This window comes from Podarcis gaigeae, assembly GCF_964106915.1.
Source record: "Podarcis gaigeae genome assembly, chromosome: 6".
In the NCBI taxonomy this organism is placed as follows: Eukaryota; Metazoa; Chordata; class Lepidosauria; order Squamata; family Lacertidae; genus Podarcis; species Podarcis gaigeae.
In genome coordinates this window covers 85,160,466-85,183,558 of record NC_139682.1, presented here as the reverse complement: position 1 = coordinate 85,183,558, position 23,093 = coordinate 85,160,466, and the positions used below count along the sequence as shown (strand labels likewise).

At 43.4% G+C, this 23,093-nt stretch overlaps 1 long non-coding RNA gene across 1 annotated transcript; it reads right to left on the bottom strand.

Annotated features, from left to right (window-relative positions):
* Window positions 1-265: 265 nt before the first annotated feature.
* LOC310847785 lies at window positions 266-10,116 on the bottom strand. Its single transcript, XR_014566021.1, has 3 exons — window positions 10,024-10,116; window positions 3,173-3,269; window positions 266-568 (listed from the first exon to the last, which is right to left on the bottom strand). It is a non-coding gene; the product is annotated as an uncharacterized lncRNA (long non-coding RNA).
* Between the last annotated feature and the right edge of the window lie 12,977 nt (window positions 10,117-23,093).

Genomic DNA, 23,093 nt, shown 5'->3' with positions numbered 1-23,093 from the left:
TTGGATTCGAAATCCATCTTCCAGGTCAAATTGGAACACTTCATTTTTAAGTGGCAGATGCTGACTGGAAGAAGAGATACAGGAATTATGGCTGGAGGATGGGAAAGCTCAGTAATTGACTTGACCACTTTAGCTTGTTTGGCTCACGGCATTTTTTCATCTCTCACTACCTGTGCCAAGAAAACATCTATTGTAGACGAAAACAATCTGTCAGCAAAAAAAAGGGGGGGGAGACCCCTTGTTAAATTTTATTCCTTGGGTCCATTGTTACTGGAAGCATTCGGCCTTTAAACACTTTTGCCATTTCCCCTCCCAGTTTCTTTCAACCGTAACTAGGACTGTACAACTTTGGAGCTGTCTGCATTTGTCTTGAGCACTGAGAACATAAATCAAAGCTCCACCGGTCCATCTTCAGCAGTCAGTAGAGGAGAAAACACTGTCTGAATCCTAAAGCTTCTTCTTGTTTAACAACCCCCTGAGATTGACGATCAAGAAAAGAAGTTTGGCAACTTCAGTCTCCTCACTAAGCTGAACTTCAGATTTCCACTAGCTTTCTCCAAAACATTACCTGGGATTCAGATGGGGGCAGGGGAGAGTTAAGATAATATTAAAACTTCCCAGTGTTTTTTTTTTCCACATTTCTAAGGTGCCATCAAGTTTCATTCAAAGATAATAATAATAATAATAATAATAATAATAATAATAATAATAATAATAAAATTTATTTATATCCCGCCCTCCCCTGCTGAAGTTCAGGGCAGCTAACAACAATAAAATAATATAACATTCTAAGATCTGATATTTGATAGCTCAGAGATCAATGAGTGGTCTCACTGATGCCCAATTAGAAAGAATTGCTACTGAAATTTTGTCCTGTCTCCTCCAAATCTGAAGAAAATCCAAGGAGCTCTCAGCTGGAATGCTGGTGGTGTTTGTGGGAAGCCAAAAGTACTGAATAATGTTAGCAAAAACTCTCATTTGCAAAATATATGTAGTATTTTTGAAAGAAACTTCAAATTATTCTGATGATATTGACAAGGTTTCTCAGTCACCCACCAGAGGTCCTTCTCAGCAATAGCTACCTAGTTTGGGATAGCACTTCATCTTTAATTAAGGCTGATATCAACTTTGTACAGTTTTAGGCACTTGAAGATTTTCAACTTTTTATAGGCTATTGAAGGTTGTGATATTGTCTGCTGAGGTCAGAAATCTACAGAGTATTGCTGTTATGCGATGTTGGCTATTGTGTTTTATGGATGGCCTCTTCTAAAGAAGGGTGAGTTCCAAGTTAAAAGGTTATGGAACAGTTATAATGTACCAAACGTGTATGGTCAGTTTCTTTGAAAGCAGAAATATCTGCGAAGATAGCACAGTTTTGCACTTCCTTCCCAATGGCCGCTGATTGAACCATGTCAGTAGCCATTTCCAGTCATTATCCCCTTCATAAGATAATGATGAGAGGGCAGAGTGGTGTGCCCCATTTTGACACTTGAGATGAAACAGGAAGTGCTGCCATGCTGCCCCTCGGCCTCCGCGAAATCTCACTGGAAATCAGTGTCACTTCTGGAAAGGTGGTAGGATACCCATAGGGGTGCTATCTGGGGGCTTCTGCTGCCTGACTTTGTGGCTTCGCCCCGCCTAATGGGGATGAGCCAACAGTGATGGGCAGGGAACCTCACCTCCCATCGCCTGCTTTAATGAAGCCTACTTGGTGGAAGGACAAAATGGTGGCAAAGTTGCCATGATGGAAAACACTGGTAGGAGTGATGGATTAGGTCCACCAGTACGTTCGCACTGCACCACCCTCGCTGCCACTCTCAGTATGCTGCAGCCATGTGGACAACAGGAAGCTAACAAGTCTCACTGACCTGAGCTGCCAACTACTGCTGGATGAGTCCATTGGTCTTGTCCCCTTTGTCACAGCCTCATTGCAGTCTGCACCAACCTCCATGCATGAGGGGTGGAATGCCTGTAGTGGGGAGCCTTCTCTGCCCAAGTAGGGCACAATCAGGATGGCAGGCTCCCCGCTGCAAACAATAGCCCTCATTTCATTGAGGGAAGCAGTAACTGGCATGGTAGAAGGGGCAGGGGCAGCATGCTCATTCCTGCTCTACCCCTTATGTGACTGAAGAGGCCTAATAAGTATTTACGTATTGACTAAGATGGGAAGACTGCAAACTAATCAAGTGACAACCCCCTTGCAAATTGGCCATGTGAATCCTCAAGCAGACCATTGTAAAAAGCCAAGCTGCAGTTTACAATCTGTGATTTCTTTCTTTTTTGCTGTGCTTTGTTTTCCTCTTAGGAAAGATAATTGCTTTGAAAGCAATTATTAAATTATTGCAATGTTACCAAAAAAAAAAAGCACCACACAATTAACTTGCAGGGGAAAGTTGGCACAGGGAAAAAAATTAGTCAATTGGATCTCTAATTGTTGTGTTGGTGAGACAGCGTGTATGTCAACTGCATAGCCTGAAGTCTTGGAACAGAACTGTACCCTTTTCAAACATATTCACAAGTGCTAGGTAATCAAACCACTTTCATTGGAGACTCAAAATAATCAGGGGAAACAAATAAGCAAGCAGTTTTAGACCAACTGCAAGAGTGCAAAAAGGTGCCAGGAAGTGTTATGTCCTCATAGTTGCAGCTCATTCCCTCGTTTGCATTAAGAAATTTTCCCCTATAGGGTTTCCATACTCTGGTCCATAGCATGCTTAGACAGCAGTGGTCCCATTATCTGGAAGCTGAAGGATGGACAAGCACAGGAGTCATAGAAAAGGACGTAAGAATTTTTTGTAGCCATGGAAATGGGCTGAATAGGGGCTATCAGCAAGTTATTTATTCATTATGCTACAGTTATTTAGAGAGGCGCACACACAGCATATTGGATTGAGAAGTGTGAATTAGGTGGTTTCTCATTAAAATGCAAACAGACTCAATGTTCTCCCCCAACCCTACTTCTGAGTAAACCTGCATGTGTTTGCACTGTGCTTCTATGGTATGCAAGAAGAAGAAGACTTTGGAGTATGAGTATTATTGCCTATATGGATAATTGGCTTAATTTTGAAACAACACCCTGATTTTTCTTTCCCCCTTAACTATCAGATATTGTTTCGAAGGAAAACTATCAGATTCCTGTTTCAAAGCAAGGCTACTCAGCACAAAGACATACCTTTTCTATGCAGTCATAAAGTTGCAGTGTCAAATCTGAGACATTATCTCTTTTCTATGGCAACAGGCAGGTATCAATGCGAGAAAATTAGGCTTTCCTGGCAGGATCAAGCAGCAGGAGAAGCAAAAATATGAGCTGATGGAAAAGGCACTCATCCTGATGCAAATTGCTTCAGTAATAAACAAGACAAAAGGGGGAGGGAAGCTCAACTGCTGGGATAGTAAATTGCTTGTTGTTGAGGATTTTTGCAGGTTTGCCTGTTGTGACAGTTCTCCATGTGAATGAAGCCATGTGACTTCATGTCTCTTGCATTGTTTCCCTGCTATATAAATAAAGAGAAGCAGCAATTTTGACTTATGCTGATGTCCACATCACACATTTCCATAGTCAAATGTATACTTGTGTGCTAGATCTTCTGCAGTGCAGCTATAAAAGAGAAACAATTATGGCTTTCCCATTGCCCATTGTAGTTAACGTGAATAAAAGCATGAGAAAAGCCTGCTGGATAAGGCTAGTGCTGCATTTAGTTGAGCATCCTATTCTCACTGAGACCCTACCTGTCCATAGGGTGCAGGTGTCACTGTGGTCTAAACCACTGAGCCCCTTGGGCTTGCCAATCAGAAGGTCGGCTGTTTGAATCCCCATGACGGGGTGAGCTCACGTTGCTCGGTCCCAGCTTCTACCAACGTAGCAGTTCAAAAGCACACCAGTGCAAGTAGATAAATAGGTACCACTGTGGCAGGAAGGTAAACGGCGTTTCCATGCGCTCTGGCTTCCATCATGGTGTTCCGTTGCACCAGAAGTGGTTTAGTCCTGCTGGCCTCATGACCCGGAAAGCTGTCTGTGGACAAACGCCAGTTGCATATTCAGACCTTTCAAACTCCCCCTTAAATAAATTCAGACAAGACTCAAATTTTGGTTTGTTTTTTGGCAGAATTTAGGCCACAACTTTATTGATTACAGCAAGTGAGTGGTTCCCTAGGCTCTGGTTCGACTAGCTCCCTGCACCGTTGCAGGTAGTGCAGACCCAGGGCACCAACATAGGTCAGCCAAAGGTGAACACCTGGATAGCCAGAAAGCCATGAACAGGCTATGTCCACCACCCAGATGTCCCCCTAGACTCAGCCACAGGCACAACCCCCTCACAGGTTGACCAAACCATTGAGTCCTTGGATTCCTTTAACAGAATACCCTTCACATAGGGATGGCAAGAGCATCCCCCGATCCCTATCACCTGAACCAGAGCCTATCCAAAACCTTACGAGTTGTGACGATTTGCTATGTGGCAGGCGACACCCAAATGGCACCAGCCAATCAGCCAAGTGGGGAAAATTCCTGCCGTGCCCCTGTCCCAACGACAGACGACACACGATGGCATAGCAAGGTCAAACACACAGCCCTAAAAGTAGGGAGAGGTGGACAGGTGTTCTGATGCACGCACTGAAAGAAGAAACTCTGGGTCACGTGCATGGGTATATATAGGTCCCTTGATCTGTTTAGCATCCCACTGGCCTAATAAAACCCAGAATCGAGGGACCTACCAATTGGGTGTTGTGGCTATCCAATCACACCACCCACAACACAGGGTTTGGTTGCAAGGTCTCACCGCAACACGTGCCCTCTTTAAGGGAGGACCCAATCTCCCTCGGCCTGAAAGCAAGATGAGTGCCGCAACCCCATAGTTGCCTTTGACTGGACTTAACCATCTAGGGGTCCTTTACCTTTTACCTTCTTACCTGTCCATGCATTGTCTCAGCAGAGTGGTACATGCTCTGGTAAATTGGCTGAACACGAGACACTTAATCTCAGGGCCATGGGTCCAAACCCTACATTGGACAAAAGATTCCTGCATTGCAGGGGGTTGGACTTGATGACCCTTGGAGTCCCTTTCAGCTTCTAATAGGACTGAAATGTATCCATTGAATAATCCATGTAATTCTTAGTTCAGAGAAAACTGTAAGCTATCCTCCTCCTGGTGAGTATGTGAGTGTGCACATGTATGATTAAAATGTTACACAGCCAAGTTTTGAATCCTCTTGGTGGCACCGTTGTACATTCTCCCACACCCCTTTTATCTGTCTTTAACTGAAGTGCATTATTACACTAAGTGCGGGGGGGAGCACTTTATTTCCCCCACCCACCCACTTCAGTTTTATATTTGCAAGATGGCAAAGCATTTATGGAACTTAGATTAGCTTTTTAAATGTTTTCCCTGTTAATTTAAGTTAATGTTGTAGCCCAAGCAACATAATTGCTTCTCACTTTGTTCTCTCCGAGGGAAAAGAAGAAGAAGAAAAACCCTGATGATTGCCAAACTTTATTCTCTCCCTTATAACAGTAGGACATGGGAGTTAGTTTTAATTTCTTCCCCTTCTTTCCCCCTCCTCAGATTGAGCATGGAGAAAGGGTGTCCTGAGGAAATAAGGCTCACTAACCTTTGCCCCCCACCCAGATCATAAGCTAATGTACCAAAGCAGGACCAGCCCAAGGCATTTTGGCACATGAGGCGCACCACAAAATGGCGCCCCCTACCACCGCCATTTAACCTGGCTAGGAAATTCAACATTTACCAAACAAGTCTTGGTCTCAGAGAAAGCTAACCACAGGACAAAGATCAGCTGATGAACAGTGATGTAAAAGCTGTAAAAAAGAGGGGGGGAAGCAGGCACATGAGGGGAAGTGGTGGAGGGTTGTTGACGCCACTGCAGTGCTCCCAAAAAGGCCACCCTTTCTATGGTGCTGTTCTCACCTAAGCTAGAAATCACACACTCCATTGGTAAGATGTAATGGGAGCGTTCCTGGGTCCTAGAAGAAAAATGGGGCATTCCAATGCTAATCTGGGAATAAATAAACACTTTGGTAATTTCAATAGGACCATGGACACACACAAACCATCCAAGCACCCACAGACCAGAAACAAAATAAAAACCAGCAATTTCATATACAGTGGTACCTCGGGTTACAGATGCTTCAGGTTACAGACTTCACTATCCCAGAAATAGTACCTCGGGTTAAGAACTTTGCTTCAGGATGAGAAGAGAGATCGCGCGGCGGTAGCAGCAGGAGGCCCTATTAGCTAAAGTGGTACCTCAGGTTAAGAACAGTTTCGGGTTAAGAATGGACCCCTGGAATGAATTAAGTTCTTAACCCGAGGTACCACTGTAGGGCATTTAAATCTTAAAACAGGACACCCTCCCTCCCTTGCAGTCAGACATGTTTATTTCTGAGTAAATGCACTTTAAAAACATACAGTGGTACTTCTGGTTACGAACTTAATTCATTCTGGAGGTCCATGCACTGATCCACACACACACAAAACGAATTCACGCACAGCTGTCTTCCAAAAACCCATCCCAAACCCCCAAAATATGTTTATGGAAGACAATCTTACTTGGCTACGAGTGATCGTCGAAGAAGAAGAGGAGAAAGAGAAGAAGAGTTGAGATTCCTGCCTTGAAGGGGATTGGGCTCTCAGAGTCCCTTCCAACTCTATGATTCCAACCATCCCTGAATGAATCAGTAGTTGAGAATGAACAAGAAGCTGCTGCCTAATTCACAAAGAGCTTTCAACAGTTCCCCAGCAGTAGCTGTTACGATGATGATTGCTTAGCATCTTCTGCCCCACTTCAGTTTAATCAGTGGTGAACACTTGTTGTCCTTGATTCTTCCCCTCTCTTTGTGGGCCTGTGTTAGATGTCTCTTAATGGTTCTCATTCTAGCACCTTACCATGGTTGCCAACCTTTAATCTTCCTTCTCTCCAAGATCTGCAGAGGCGTTCATCCACAGCACTGTGAGATAATGGTTGTTCTACTGAATTCTGTTTTGATGGGCTTCCTTTGTACTCCCAATCAGTAGCCTACACTTAAAATACAGGCAGTGTGGTAGGCAATTATGTATGGCACTTGAGCTTAGTACATTCCCTTGAATGGAAAGCTTTGCAGTAGGATGGGCAACCTTTTCCATAATGACTATTTTTGAAAAGCTATTGCAGTTTTTATGTGCTATTTCTATTCTAGTATTTGAGACATTTAAAAGGGGGGGAGCAGGTGGCCTTCCATGAAGAAAGTTTTGCACAAGAATGGTTATTTGAGGTCACCATTTTGTTTTTATCGCTTTAAACCCTTGAGAGAAATTATTTGTGTGCTAAACATGTAGGCAACTGACTTATGGATTACCATAGGTTAGGGTTTTGGTCAGTACTGGATTTACATATAAGCTAAATAAGCTATAGCTTAGAGCCCCACTCTCTTGGCGGCCTAAAAAAAAATTAAAGGAGAAAAAAACCTGGATGTACATTTCCAAAATATAAGATAAAAAACAAATAAAATAAAACCTACATTCAGCAACAGTGTTTTGTGTTGTGTAGGCTTCTTCTTAATTGTATTTCAGTTCAACAATCACTTTGATAAAATACATATTTTGTTATGTGTGAATGGCTTTAGATACCTATTAGGTCCATAAATTACCATATAGCATATATTCAACACAAGAAACAGTGACAATTTGTTGTTGACAAAGGACAGCTGGACATATAAAGGGCCCCATTCCCTTCAGTAGCTTAGGGCCTCATCAAACCTAAATCCGGCCCTGGTTTTGGCCACCTCATGCAGCTGAGCTACAGAAGCATCACATGGTGTTGTCAGATGGAAGCATTGGATATGGGATGCAAATGGAGCAAATCCTTCTGTATTGATCCAGAGAAGCGTTCCAGCTGTGGATGGAGGCCTTAAGCCTTGAATCGAGAACACAGGGAAGTATCACTGGAATGGAATAACTGGTTCTCACTCTTAGGTTCTTTAGGAATATAGGGAGTTGCCTTAAACCAAATCAGAGTATTGGTCCATCTAGTTCAGTATTTCTCACACTCACTGGCTGCAGCTCTCCTGTGTTTCAGACAGAGGCCACTTTCCCAGCCCTGCCTTGAAAGGCCAGCAATTGAACCTCGGATTTTCACATAAAAGTCATGTGCCGTACTTTGGAGCTATGGCCCTTTCCTGTACAGTAAGTTGCCATGGAGGGACTGAAGCAATGTCAAAAGCAGCTCTTCCTTTCTGCAAAGGACCAATGGATCACCACACTGCTCTGAGCTGTAGTGTTATATGGTGTGAGGAAATGCCCTAATCATTGCATGAGTGCACAACTCAATGTGGCTCAGATGCAACAGTGTGGTGGTGGTGCCCAGTACCTTGGAGGAGTTATAAAAAGTTAGAGAGAAGCAGCATGGAATGGGGAGGACTAAATACAATCCTGTCCACTAGAGCACAGATTTTCTTTGTGCATGTTTGCACTACTATCGTTTCCTTATTTTATGTGGGCTTTGGGTTTGCTACAGAATTTTGGGTTTGCTACAGAATTTTGCCTAGATCCCAACATTAAAAAGGTAAAGGACCCCTGACAGTTAAGTTCAGTCACGAATGACTCTGGGATTGTGGCGCTCATCTCGCTTTACTGGCCGAGGGAGCCGACATTTGTCCGCAGACAGTTTTTCCGGGTCATGTGGCCAACATGACTAAGCTGCTTCTGACAAAACCAGAGCAGCACACGGAAATGCCATTTACCTTCCCACCGGAGCGGTACGTATTTATCTATTTGCACTTTTGGCTTGTTTTCAAACTGCTAGGTTGGCAGGAGCTGGGACCAAGCAACCTGAGTTCACCCCATCACAGGGATTCGAACCGCCGACCTTCTGATCAGCAAGACCTAGGCTCAGTGGTTTAGACCACAGCACCACCCGCATCCCTAGATCCCAACATTATCAGCTGCCAAAGAGACAGAAATAATGCTGAAAGGAATTAATCACACAGAGACACACTAATATGTTATAGTCATGGGAATAGACATGACTGCCAAGAGCATCCTTGGGCAGCAGCCAGGCCTCAACATGCTGTGAGGACCCACCATCAGTCACAGTTCTGTGCTGTTGCTTCTTCTCACCATCATTACCACATGCTTCAGTGGAGAATCAGCAACAGCAATGAAAAGTTGAGATGAAGAAGTGTTCAGTCACCTGCCTTCTTCATTTGGGCAGCAACTAGGATGACTGCTCTACTTCCTCATCTTCACTGCTTCCTATTCCACCCCCCTTTTAACCTGTTGGCTCCCTGAGTGAGCATGGAGTGTCACTGGTGATACCAGGCTGGCAAAAAATTACCCCTCCTTTTCCCCCTTTATGTTGGAAGAGCTGTTGGAAGCTTGGTTCATTTATTCATGTTCGGAGGGAATGGCCCCAGGTTAAAAACTTTTTGGAATAAAGTATTCTCCATTATATCTGTAATTAAAGGCCAACTCATTTCTCTAAATTCTGCCTTTATAATAATAATAATAATAATAACAACATTATTTTACCCCGCCCATCTGGCTGGGTTTCCCCAGCCACTCTGGGCTGCTCCTAACAGAATATTAAAAATGTGATAAAACATTAAAAACTTCCCTAAACAGGGATGCCTTCAGATGTCTTCTAAAAGTCAGATAGTTGTTTGTCTCCTTGACATGTGATGGGAGGATATTCCACAGGGTGGGTGCCACTTCTGAGAAAGACCTCTGCCTGGTTCCCTGTAACCTCATTTATTGTAGTAAGGGAACCGCCAGAGGGCCCTCAGAGCTGGACCTCGGTGTCTGGGCTGAGTGATGGGGGTGGAGATGCTCCTTCAGGTATACTGGGCCAAGGTCATTTAGGGCTTTAAAGGTCAGCACCAACACTTTGAATTGTGCTCGGAAACGTACTGCTGGATAATTGTTTAATGGTTATTGTATTTGTTTAAAAACCAATACTATATAAATATATATGAAATATATGTCATGATCACAGTCTTTGTTGCTTAAGGAGTATAGTCTATCACTGGCATCTTACCCCAGGCTCTCCAAAACCTGGAGCCAGACCTGATTTTGGCATTTTCTGGATTTGTCTCACCTATTTTTTCTCTAATGCTTTGTCATCTTATTCTAGAAGTCTCAGACCAGCTCCTTCAGGCAACTGTGACAGAAGTTTTAGAATCCATTTACATCACTGGTTACTTAAGGTCATTCAATGGTCACCTTAATCAAGCTTTGACAAGGACAACCTGCATTTTATTCACATAATGCTTTAATTAGACCTGGATTTAAATGGAGTTCTGGAACTGCACAAAGCCCACTTCAAACTCTTCAACTTGAGCAGGTTGTGGGGAAAAGGCAATTAAACGGTTTGCCACGCCATTGTTTCGAAGAGCTGATAACCTTGACAGAGAAACCAGCAACATGCAGCACATAATAAAAGCTGGGTTTCAGCTAATGGAAAATGAAGTGTTCTTAGTTTATCTTTCTAGGTCACTCATGAGCAAAGCTGTCCAAAACGGGGGGGGGGGGGCTTTCAACTTCGACGGGTAAAATGCTGTTAAATTTGCTCCAAAAACAAACCAGAAAAACAAGGTACTCTGTTGTTTCCCTGAAAAGCATGCAAATTCTTTGGTGTTTTTTTTCCAAAAATCCATTCCCACAACAGCACCTCTTCTTCTAAGCCTCCTAGCCACATCGGGCTATGGAAAGCAATCTTTATCATGGTCACAGCTTGTTGTGGAAGGGTTAAACCAAGAATGGGGAACCTCTGAACCCCCTCTCCAGTTGTTGCCAAACTATATTCCCATCATGCCTGACTACTGGGCATGGAGATGGATTCCAATTGCACCTGAAAGGCAAGAGCTTCCTCACTCGTAGGATAAATGGATGGAATTGTTTTCCATGCCTGTAATTAAATAAGGATAAACACAGGCACAGTTTCATGCTATGCATTTAGCAAAAGCTACAACCTTGATGGCAGAAAGTAAGGAGGAATTAAAGAACCTTTTAATGAGGGTGAAAGAGGAGAGCGCAAAATATGGTTTGAAGCGCAACATCAAAAAAACGAAGATCATGGCCACTGGTCCCATCACCTCCTGGCAAATAGAAGGGGAAGAAATGGAGGCAGTGAGAGATTTTACTTTCTTGGGCTCCATGATCACTGCAGATGGTGACAGCAGCCACAAAATTAAAAGACGCCTGCTTCTTGGGAGAAAAACAATGACAAACCTAGACAGCATCTTAAAAAGTGGAGACATCACCCTGCCAATGAAGGTCCGTATAGTTAAAGCTATGGTTTTCTCAGTAGTGATGTATGGAAGTGAAAACTGGACCATAAAGAAGGCTGATCACCGAAGAATTGATGCTTTTGAATTATGGTGCTGGAGGAGACTCTTGAGAGTCCCATGGACTGCAAGATCAAAGGAAATCAGCCCTGTGTGCTCACTGGAAGGACAGATCGTGAAGCTGAAACTCCAATACTTTGGTCACCTCATGAGAAGAGAAGACTCCCTGGAAAAGACCCTGATGTTGGGAAAGATAGAGGGCACAAGGAAAAAGGGACGACAGAGGACGAGATGGTTGGATAGTGTTCTCGAAGCTACCAGCATGAGTTTGACCAAACTGCGGGAGGCAGTGGAAGACAGGAGTGCCTGGCGCGCTCTGGTCCATGGGGTCACGAAGAGTCGGACACGACTAAATGACTAAACAACAACAAATGATTTGATCATCAACCTGTTTCTTCCCCACAAAGGTTCACACTATGCCTTGCTTTCAATAGCTGCAGTAAGCCAAGTAAACCAAAATCTGATGTAACATTAGTTTTGCATGTCAGAAGAGGTAAATCTGACCTTGGGCAGATGCTAGGAGAGTTTTGTCGAACTGGTGCCCTCCATATGTTTTGGTCTACAATTCCATGCTGGCTGCGACGGATGGGAGTTGTAGTCTAAAACATCTGAGGGGCACCTGCTTAATGAAGACTGTCCTATAGGAACAAAACTAAAACCAGCAAACAGGGATGGATGGACCAGCAATTTCAGTTCTGGCAGTTACTCAGTTTCCCGATATTAAATGCAGTTCTCCACTTTTCTGCAGCAATTCGCTTTAAAAAAGTATTCACCAGCTAATAATAATAATAATAATAATAATAATAATAATAATAATTTATTTATACCCCGCCCATCTGGCTGGGCTTCCCCAGCCACTCTGGGTGGCTTCCAAAAAAAATATTAAAATACTGTAATACATCAAACATTAAAAGCTTCCCTAAACAGGGCTTCCTTCAGATGTCTTCTAAAAGTCTGGTAGTTGTTGTTCTCTTTGACATCTGGTGGGAGAGCATTCCACAGGGAGGGTGCCACTACCGAGAAGGCCCTCTGCCTGGTTCCCTGTAACTTGGCTTCTCGCAGTGAAGGAACCACCAGAAGGCCCTTGGTGCTGGACCTCAGTGTCCAGGTAGAACGATGGGGGTGGAGACGCTCCTTCAGATATACTGGACCGAGGCCGTTTAGGTCTTTAAAAGGTCAGCACCAACACTTTGAATTGTGCTTGGAAACTTACTGGGAGCCAATGTAGGTCTTTCAATGTTATATGGTCTCGGTGGCTGCTCCCAGTCACCAGTCTAGCTGCCACATTCTGGATTAGTTGTAGTTTCCAAGTCACCTTCAAAGGTAGCCCCACGTAGAGTGCATTGCAGTAGTCCAAGCGGGAGATAACCAGAGCATGCACCACTCTGGTGAGGCAGTTTCTCATAGTAAGCAGGTTTTGTATGCCACACAAACACACATTTGAGCAAAGCAAATGTAATGCGTATTTTGAATTTGATTTTCACTAATAGATGCATGTTTATGTACACTTTGCCCTACTTTCACTTATTTATACACATTACTTTGCTGGTGGACTGCACTGCAAAATTCAGAGAAGTGTGAATTTCAAAGGATGGCCACATTATGGTCCATATATTGTTTCAAAAGTTTTGGATTTCTTAGGCCTACCTTTTAAATATGACCCAGTTCAAATTTCTCCCCCAAACCTATTGGCAAAACAGAAACCTGCACTAGTAGCTCCTTGTGCAGATTATTGGGCACAGAGAGATGATGATAATCCACAATGGATTATCCTCCTGAATTATTCTGAGACCTAATTGGAGCATTTACATGAAAAATTGCTCTCCTTGCTCATCTGCACGCTACCAGGGAAGGTAAACCATTTTTAAATTATGAAGGGAGAATACAAAGAGTGTATGAACCACCTGCTCATATTTTGGACTCAAAGTGTTTATTTTTCATGGCATCTCTTTGGTGTAGGTGTCATCCTTCATTTTCCCCCTCTTGCAGTGGTTGATTGGGGGAGAAAAGGATCAAAGTATAAAAGCTTTGCTTTGGGGATATCTGCTTTAATGTTACAACAGATGCCATCAATCTGCTCCCTTTTAATGAGTTGCAGTGTGAGTCCCTCAGAATTAATTATCTCCCGACAAATATTAGCCTGTTCTTTATTTTTATTTTTCTCTGCTAAGTGCTGAGTACAAAAAAAGTAATCCTGTGGCATCAAACAATTATAAAACAAGAACAATGTGCAATACTTCTGTTGTTGTTGTTTTGGATGATGTCCTTGAACCGTATCTTTGTTTGTAGAACAACAGTTCCACTTGAAGGACCCAGTTCTCACAAATGTCACGCTGAAATTAAAAATGAAATTATAATTGGATGTAATCTCACCCAAGTATCACAGGCCTCTGTATCTTTTCTCTTATTGCCCACTCTAATTTATTGAAAAAGTTCAAGATTGATGGATTGTTCCCCCGCCTCTAAAAAGCGTGTGTGTGTGTGTGTGTGTTTAATTCAGAGAAAGTTATGGGGTTTTTTAAAGAAAAAAACCCCTGAAGATCCTGTTTTTCTTCTGTGTTGTTGTCGTTGTTGTTGTTTAGTCGTTTAGTTGTGTCCAACTCTTCGTGACCCCGTGGACCAGAGCATGCCAGGCACTCCTGTCTTTCACTGCCTCCCGCAGTTTGGTCAAACTCATGCTGGTAGCTTCGAGAACACTGCCCAACCATCTTGTCCTCTGTCGTCCCCTTCTCCTTGTGCCCTCCATCTTTCCCAACATCAGGGTCTTTCCAGGGAGCCTTCTCTTCTCATGAGGTAGCCAAAGTATTGGAGCCTCAGCTTCACGAGCTGTCCTTCCAGTGAACACTCAGGGCTGATTTCCTTAAGAATGGATAGGTTTGATCTTCTTGCAGTCCATGGGACTCTCGAGAGTCTCCTCCAGCACCATAATTCAAAAGCATCAATTCTTCTGCGATTAGCCTTCTTTATGGTCCAGCTCTCACTTACATACATCACTACTGGGAAAACCATAGCTTTAACTATATAGACCTTTGTTGGCAAAGTGATGTCTCTGCTTTTTAAGATGCTGTAGCATATCATAATTAACAGTGCAATCCTTGGGACTTATTCCTATGTAAGAGTAGGATTGCAACCTAAAAGTAAAAAAAAAAAAAAAGCAGCACCAAAACACTAAAATAGCTATTGTTACATAAGTCGGGTGCCTTTCCCTCTCTCTGCTGAGCGGTGGCAAGAGTCCATGGGATTCCAGGCACTCACCCATGTTTGTTTGGAGAATTGAGAAATGGCAGAGGCTGTCGTAGCTTTAAGAAATTTAGTTTATTCACCTATTTACACCTTCAGTCTGAATGGAGGGAGCCCAGACATAACAGCATGGTCATTTCAAGAGGGGCTTCTCCCCCACAGCAGTGAAGCCATGGAGTCTGAGGCATCTCTTCCAGCTTGCCTTCAGCCAGCCTGCCCAAAATGGATCCCAGTCTTTTCTCCTCCTCCTCCTTCCCAGCAACCCTTGCTCAAGACTCCCTTTTCCTATCACCTCAAACACACATCCCATCCCCTTGGCAACGTTTGTCTCCCCAGGCCAAAGGATTGCTCTCAGGTGGCCCATCAACACTTTTTGTCATGTTAACAGATTTGCTGTTTTGCATAAGCCAGGCCAGGTCACAGTTCTGCAGCTTGTACTTTCATCCATATCTCAATAAATCAAAATCCTATCATTTATTAATTTCTTGGCTTTAGATCCCCCCCCCCAAAAAAAAAAACCACACACACACTCTAACACTATTTATTAATTCAGGTAGGTAGCCGTGTTGGTCTGATGCAGTCAAAATAAATAAATAAAAATTTAAAAATTGTCCAGTAGCACCTTAGAGCAGTGTTTCCCAACCTTGGGTCTCCAGCTGTTTTTGGACTACAACTCCCATCATCCCTTGCTAGCAAGACCAATGGTCAGGGATGATGGGAATTGTAGTCCAACAGCAGCTGGAGACCCAAGGTTGGGAAACACTGCCTTAGACAACAACTAAGTTTGTTCTGGGTTCAGGTAGGTAGCTGTGTTGGTCTGATGCAGTGGAAATAAATAATAATTAAAAAATTGTCCAGTAGCACCTTAGAGACTGGGTATAAGCTTTCATGTGCATCCACACTTCTTCCGGACAATTTTTTAATTTTTCATTTATTTATTTCGACTATTTATTAAGTTGCATCACCTTGCCAACAAAGGTCCGTATAGTTAAAGCTATGGTTTTCCCAGTAGTGATGTATGGAAGTAAGAGCTGGACCATAAAGAAGGCTGATGGCCGAAGAATTGATGCTTTTGAATTATGGTGCTGGAGGAGACTCTTGAGAGTCCCATGGACTGCAAGATCAAACCGATCCATTCTTAAGGAAATCAGCCCTGAGTGCTCACTGGAAGGACAGGTCCTGAAGCCGAGGCTCCAATACTTTGGCCACCTCATGAGAAGAGAAGACTGCCTGGAAAAGACCCTGATGTTGGGAAAGATGGAGGGCACAAGGAGAAGGGGACGACAGAGGACGAGATGGTTGGACAGTGTTCTCAAAGCTACAAACATGAGCCTGATCAAACTGTGGGAGGCAGTGGAAGACAGGAGTGCCTGGCGTTCTCTGGTCCATGGGGTCACGAAGAGTCGGACATGACTGAACAACTAAACAACAACAAGCTTAAAACAGAGCTCTGAGGGTTCCACCACAAAAGCTTGCTGGAAAAGAAATGTAACTTAGCCCCAAACAATTATGGTTAACTTGAAAGTAGTTCAATGAGTGGTGGTAGTCACCATTCAGTATTGACTCCACCACAATGAAAGCCCTGGTCCAAGTAACAGAGGGTTGCTCTTTTACAGATGAAATAACTGCCCAAGTAAAAACGTTATTAACTGCAGGAATGCACTGGACCTGCATGTTCTTTTTATACAAATAGCAGCTGAGGAAAAGGCCAAGCAGCCTTTGGATTATGGGTGTGAGGAAATGAAGCTGGAATCTTTCCTTTGGTGTCACAGTCCTGCCAAACTGCTCATCTGAAGCTTCTATTTCCATTTGAACTGAAACCTCCATTGGTGCCAATGGGAGTTTGCCTCCAGACACAAGTAGCAGCTTTGCAAAGGAAAATTTGTGTCAAGACAACCTTCCTCTTCTTGCCCTCCCACAGTTCCAGGGCAACTCAGGCTTCCTTGGAGGCTATTTACATTGCAAGAAGTGTGAAAATTAATTGCATTTGCACAATCAACATCACATCTAGGACTTAGCTACACTGGCAAAGAAAAAGCACTTTATATGTGTTGCTTATGCATTCTAACACTGTGACACTAGATGGCGCGGTGGAGTTTTTTGCTAAGCCCATTTTCTGAAACATGGACCACTTAGAAACGCCATCTCCAACTCCTCAAAAGATTCCATCAACAGTGTCTCCGAAAATTTTTACACATCACTTGGGAAGACAGGCAAACTAATGCCAGTGTACTGGAAGAAGCAAAGATCACCAGTGTTGAAGCCATGATTCTTCAACATCCACTTCATTGGACTGGTCATGTTGTATGATGCCCGATTATCATCTTCCAAAGCAACTACTCTATTCCGAACTTAAAAATGGAAAGCGTAATGCTGGTGGTCAAAAAGAGGTTCAAAGACTCTCTCAAGACAAATCTTAAAAAATGTTGTATAAACACTGACAACTGGGAAACACTGGCCTGCAGGTGCTCCAATTGGAGAACAGCCTTTACCAAAGGTGTCATGGGCTTTGAAGATGCTCAAACTCAGGATGAAAGGGAGAAACATGCTAACAGGAAGGCACGCTTGGCAAACCCTCACCATGATCAACTCCCGCCCAGAAATCTTTAACTATAACTGAAACACCTCTTTGATGTGTCTAGATCTAGCCCTAGTTTAGCCCCAAGAAGCTAAGTTTCTCTTCCATACCCAAGTACACTTGAAAGTGCAGACCTTTGGAGATATGACAAGTTCAGGTTGCTAAGGGCTTTTAAAGGTAGCTAGAATTGCTTCCAACTTGTTCTGTACTTTGGGTACAAGTATAACACCACCATCCTAAGTATGTTTAGTAAGTTCCTGAGGCTTACTCACAGGGATGTTTTTGCGGGCCTGCAGTCTTAGGTCTTGAACTGGTCATGTCTAGAGCCCCATCTGCAGAATACATTTTAAATAATATTTTAAGTCATGGCATCCCAAAGGATCTTGGGAATTGTAGTTAGCTAAGAGAGCTGAGAGTTGTTACGATTCCAAGAGTTCCATGGGAAGAGGGTTTGACTATTAACCACTCTGAGAATAGCAGCTCTGTGAGGAGAATAGGGGTATCCAGTTTTAAAGACAGGTGTAAAAAAGAACCTTTCCATTATTTCTCCCCTTCTACACAATCTTCTTCTGGCCCATTTTATCACCTTGTTGGCTTTCTTTGCTTACATTTTATTTCTTGCTTCCATCAGCGAAATTATATCTGATGCCTTGCATCCTATATTCGCACCATCGTGAATATGAGCCAGTACAATAGGGAATAGAGGACGGTGTAGAAAGACCATTGTATTTTTTCCAGCATCTTGTATCAAAAACCAAGTGATTCTTCACTTTTCTGGATTGACTCTATAAGTGCTTTGTGCTCATTCGTATTGCAAAAGAAAGGGTAGTCACACACACACACACACACACACACACACACACACACTTTTCCTCTCACAAAAGATTCACAAGTCAGTAACACTTCAGCATTCAAGGAGGTAAGAATTATAGCATTGGAAAATGACCCTGTTACTGTGATTTTTTTATTATTATTTAAAAAGTAGATGCAGGAAAAACTGAATGGGGAAGAGAGCTCTTTTGTTACCCTTGTGTTGATTTGTAGTGAAAGAAGTGGAAATACAGTAATTTGTTGAAACTGTGTGAATGCCACCATTTCAGAGATGATGGGGAGAGTGGGGTGTGAAGTAATGTAACATCGAAAGCCTCCCGCTTTCAAGGTTACAACTAGTGGTTTGCTGGACAGATAATTTCTCTAACTCCACCCCATCTTCATCCTCAACTGGGTGAAGATTGGATTATTTTTTGCATGGACAGGCGGAGTCCCCCCAACCCCAGGCGACCCCCGAGAGGAATAATGACTCAAGACAACGTGCTATGGGATTAAAATTGGCCACAACTTTATTAAGTTTCAGATGTAGGGGGACCTTGGCTCAGGCATTGGGCGTTTATCCTTCTCAGTCCCCAGCCGGGGATCTGGGAGACATCAGGGTTATCCAGAATGTGTGGGGATTGGGCTGGCTCAGGAGAACATATGTTCAAGCAGAGAGCCTGCCCCCCATTTCACCGCCGTCACAGGGGAGAGCAATAACAACCTCTCTGCGTATGGCCAATGCCTCCCCCCTCAAGACCTCTTTAGCGGGGAATCCTGAGATCACCGCAGCTAGGGGGCGTGGGTCACCGCTTCACACCCCCCCCCCCATTTAGGAAGATAGACTAAAGGAATCTGCCCAAGGCATGAAACTGCCAAAGTTGAGATGTTTTGCTATGGGAAAGGCAAAACCTGCCAATACAGGAAAATTCCTTTCTGGCCCTTCAACAGCGACCCTGATATAGCAGCGCCTGCGTACCTGTGGAGAAGAAGACTTAACTGAGGGAGGGCAGGGTGGGAGAAGCTCTGGAGCCAACTGATGCTTTGCAGGTAAGATTCATCTTCTGTTGTGTGGGCAGGGCGGTCCCTCCCCTTACCTGGCCAATCCCCTGGCAACGCCTCCCCAGGTGGGATTGGGTGATTGGCTGAGGTATAATAATACAGTGGTACCTTGGGTTACATACGCTTCAGGTTACATACGCTTTAGGTTACATACTCCACTAACCCAGAAATAGTGCTTCAGGTTAAGAACTTTGCTTCAGGTTGAGAACAGAAATCATTCTCTGGCGGCGTGGCAGCAGCAGGAGGCCCCATTAGCTAAAGTGGTGCTTCAGGTTAAGAACAGTTTCAGGTTAAGTACGGACCTCTGGAACAAATTAAGTACTGAACCCGAGGTACCACTGTATAAAACAAAATGCTTCTGATATACCCTATATAAACAGTGCTATTTCCCCTTCTTCTTTTTTTTGGCCCTCCCTTGTTTCTCTTTAAAAACAACTATTAGCTTGGTGTAGCTGGAGCTCTACAAAAGAGGAAATAGATTTACTACCCACCAGGGTCTTTGAGAGACATATGTGCTAAATGCTTCCCTGCTGGAATCCAGTTTGTAAATATAGACTTTATTGCAGAGAGATAACATTTGGGTGAATTGACACCTTTCATTAAGATACCATAAGTAGCGATGGTGGTGGGAGTTATGGCAGCTCCTAAGACCTTTAAGGCATGGTCCCATTGGGAACTAAAATACTTCCACCCCCGACATGCAATCTCATTTCCAGAAGCTTGCTTCTTTCCTATGGTTCACTTTATCTATAATGCTTAACGTTTCTATTCCTGTAGCATTTCAGAACGTTCAAATGATTTCATACCCAATATACCAATAATTGCTAATCAGCCACAGTGAGATTATGAACTGCTGGCCTTATGTGAGGTAGGCTGAAGTTCTGCTAGCAATGATCACTTGTAAATAAGAAGCAAGGATTGTGACAAATATCCCAAATTATTCTGTAGCTCAGATTTGATTAAAACCTGGAGAATAATATCAGTCTGTCCTCCTTCATCCTTTTCCCTCCGGTCTTCCTCTCTTTCCCACCCACTTGACTCCATCTTACCCATGTATCCCCAAACCTCTCTCCCGTTGACCCATCTACATGCCTTCCTCGTTCTTCTGTGGTGGGGAAATCTCTTCTTTGCTCTTCCCATAACTGGAGCAGCAGCAAGTTTTGGCTGAGACAGGAAAGGCAGGGACCAATCACTGAAGCAGGAAAGAAGGCTCACTCACACACACACACACACACACACACACACACACACACACTATCTATCTCTCCCTTTCTCTCTTCCTCTGACACCTAACCCCAATGCTGCTACATGCTATGGGACAAAGCTCAGTGATACAACAGGTTCAATTGCTGGCATTCTTGAGTAGGGCTTGGAGAGAGACCTGTCTGAAATCCTATGAGGGACAGTCCTGTATTTACAGAAGCTGCCCCAGTTCCAGATTTGATCCCAGAATGTCCTGCTTTTCCTTAGGATGTCCCTATTTTCATCAGAGAATTATTGGAGGGTATGGAGTTATGCGACAAGCACCTGAAGGCAGCCCTGTACAGGTAAGCTTTTAAAATGTTTGATGTTTTATTGTGTTTTTATATATGTTGGAAGATGCCCTGAGTAGCTTGGGCAACACAGGCTGGGTGGGGCATGGAGTTGGTGGGGTATAAATAATAAATACGGTGGTACTTCCGGTTGCGAACTGGATCCGTTCTGGAGCTCTGGCCAGATCCCGAGTTTTCCACAACCCGAGGATCACTGTTCTGTGCTGGAACACAGTGGTAGACTGCTTCTGTGCATACGCGTGTGGCGAAACCCGTTCCGATACTTCCGGGTTTGCCGCTTTCGTAATGTGAAGTTTACATAACCAGAGGGTTATGTAAGCCAAGGTGCTACTGTATGATTATTATTGAATAGGACGTCCTTATTTTCATTGGAGAAATGTTCTCAATCCGGCCCACAGACAGTCCGGGAATCAGCCTGTTTTTACATGAGTAGAATGCACCCTTTTATTTAAAATGCATCTCTGGGCTATTTGTGAGGCATAGGAATTCATTCATATATATATATGAAAGCATATATATATATATATATATATATATATATATATATATATATATTCAAAATATAGTTTGTGACCGGCCCCCTGCTGAAAAAGGTTGCTGATCACTGGTGTAGGCATTACTGAGCTAGACGGATCAATGAATTGACTCAATATAAGGCAGCTTCCTGCATTCCTATGTAGCAGCAGAGCTGGCCCAAGACATTTTCCTCCGACAGAGAGGAACAGCCAAGGATGCAGTGCTGCTGGTGTCCCTTAGCAACTGCTGCCTGAGGCGGTTGCTTCCCTCTGCCCAATGGTCACGCCAGCCCTGTCTAGCAGACAGTCAGACATCAGGCACGGTGGAAACTGGAGTGTCTTGGTGCTTTGTGTGTCAGAGAGGTAGCTGGAATATGCTTGGTGGGAGGGAAGATGGGAAGGAATTGGTTGCCACTGTACCCCTGACTGGAATCTGAGTTAACTGCATTTTCAGTGAGATAGCATAAGCTATGGAAATAAGAAGAAAAGTTTTGCTTATTGCTACTTTAGGAAACTTGTCAGGAAATGTGCATTTCTGTCTCTCTCTCTTATAAATGTCGCTATGATCTTCAAATCTATAGCAGAGTGAAAAGCCTTCTTTCCAGTTATAAAGTTGAATTTATCTTGCTACGGCACAGAGGCTTTTGAGTGCATTCAAACTGAAATAACCATTTGACTTTTGAAAAGGTTCATGCATTAGGCAGAGTGCATTAATTGTATCCAAAAGTTGCTGAAGAGGTATTAAATTGTCTGCTGGAAAACAGACTTATACAGCATCTTTTTATGTCTCAGCTGTTTCTCTTGTCAGTGTTGGTTTTATGATTGCAGAAATGTAATAGTTTCTTTGCATCTTCCAGAGAGTTCAAAACTTCAAGCAGCACTAGAAATCACCAGTTAAAATTGAAACAGAAACTTTGTTTTCTTTTCCTTTACCTTCCTGAGAAACCTCTTCAGTGCCTTCAGCATGTATTTGAATTCTGCAGCATAGCATATTTACCCGTAATTCATACTTTTGTCGTTAATTTTCTTTTTTTCAACTTGCATACAGGTAAAGTAGGAAGGAAACTGCTCAACCAAAGGAAACAGGGAAAAAATAGCAGCTAATTATTGGGCTTTGGCATAATCAAAATGCAGTGGGCTGGATCCAGGTGATCTTAGTTGAAAATAGGTCCCATTGAAATGAACAGTGCTATTTTTCTAGAAAAAGATGTGCCGGAACTCACCCCAACGCCTCGCTTGTTCTCTTATAATGGCATTGGTACCCACTTGAGAGGCAAGTTCCAGCTGAATAAAAGCCCTGGAGATGAATGAGATAAGTTGCTCATGACTTAACACATGGGCAGGCAAACAAAGGCCTGGGGGCCAGATCCAGCCCAATTGCCTTCTAAATCCAGCCCGCGAACGGTCCGGGAATCAGCATGTATTAGAATGTGTGCTTTTATTTTAAATGCATCTCTGGGTTATTTTTGGGGGCTGCCTGTTCTTTTTACATGAGTAGAATATGTGCTTTTATTTAAAATGCATCTCTGGGTTATTTGTGGGGGCATAGAAATTCGTTCATTTTTTTTCAAAATATAATCTGGCCCCCCACAAGATCTGAGGGACAGTGGACTGGCCCCCTGCTGGAAAAGTTTGCCGACCCCTGACTTAACGAGTCACTGATTTAATTGGGAACTATGTTTCAGCTACTTTAGTTTGGATACCAATCCAATGATCAGAAGTTGATCTCATGCCAAACCATGGATGGGTTTAAAAGAGGACTGGACAAATTCATAGGGGACAAGGCAGTATGCCTTTGAAGGCCAGAAATTGGGGATCACATGTGGGGAGGAGGGCTGTTGCTATCCTGTCCTGATTTGGGCTTCCCATAAGTATCTGGTTCACCACTCTGGCTTAGATGTTGGCTTTGGCCTGATCTTGCAGGGAGGCTCTTCTTACATCCTTAAGCAAATAAACAAGGGAATAAACCAGTAAGAACAAAGGGAGTTGATGAAGTCAAGAAC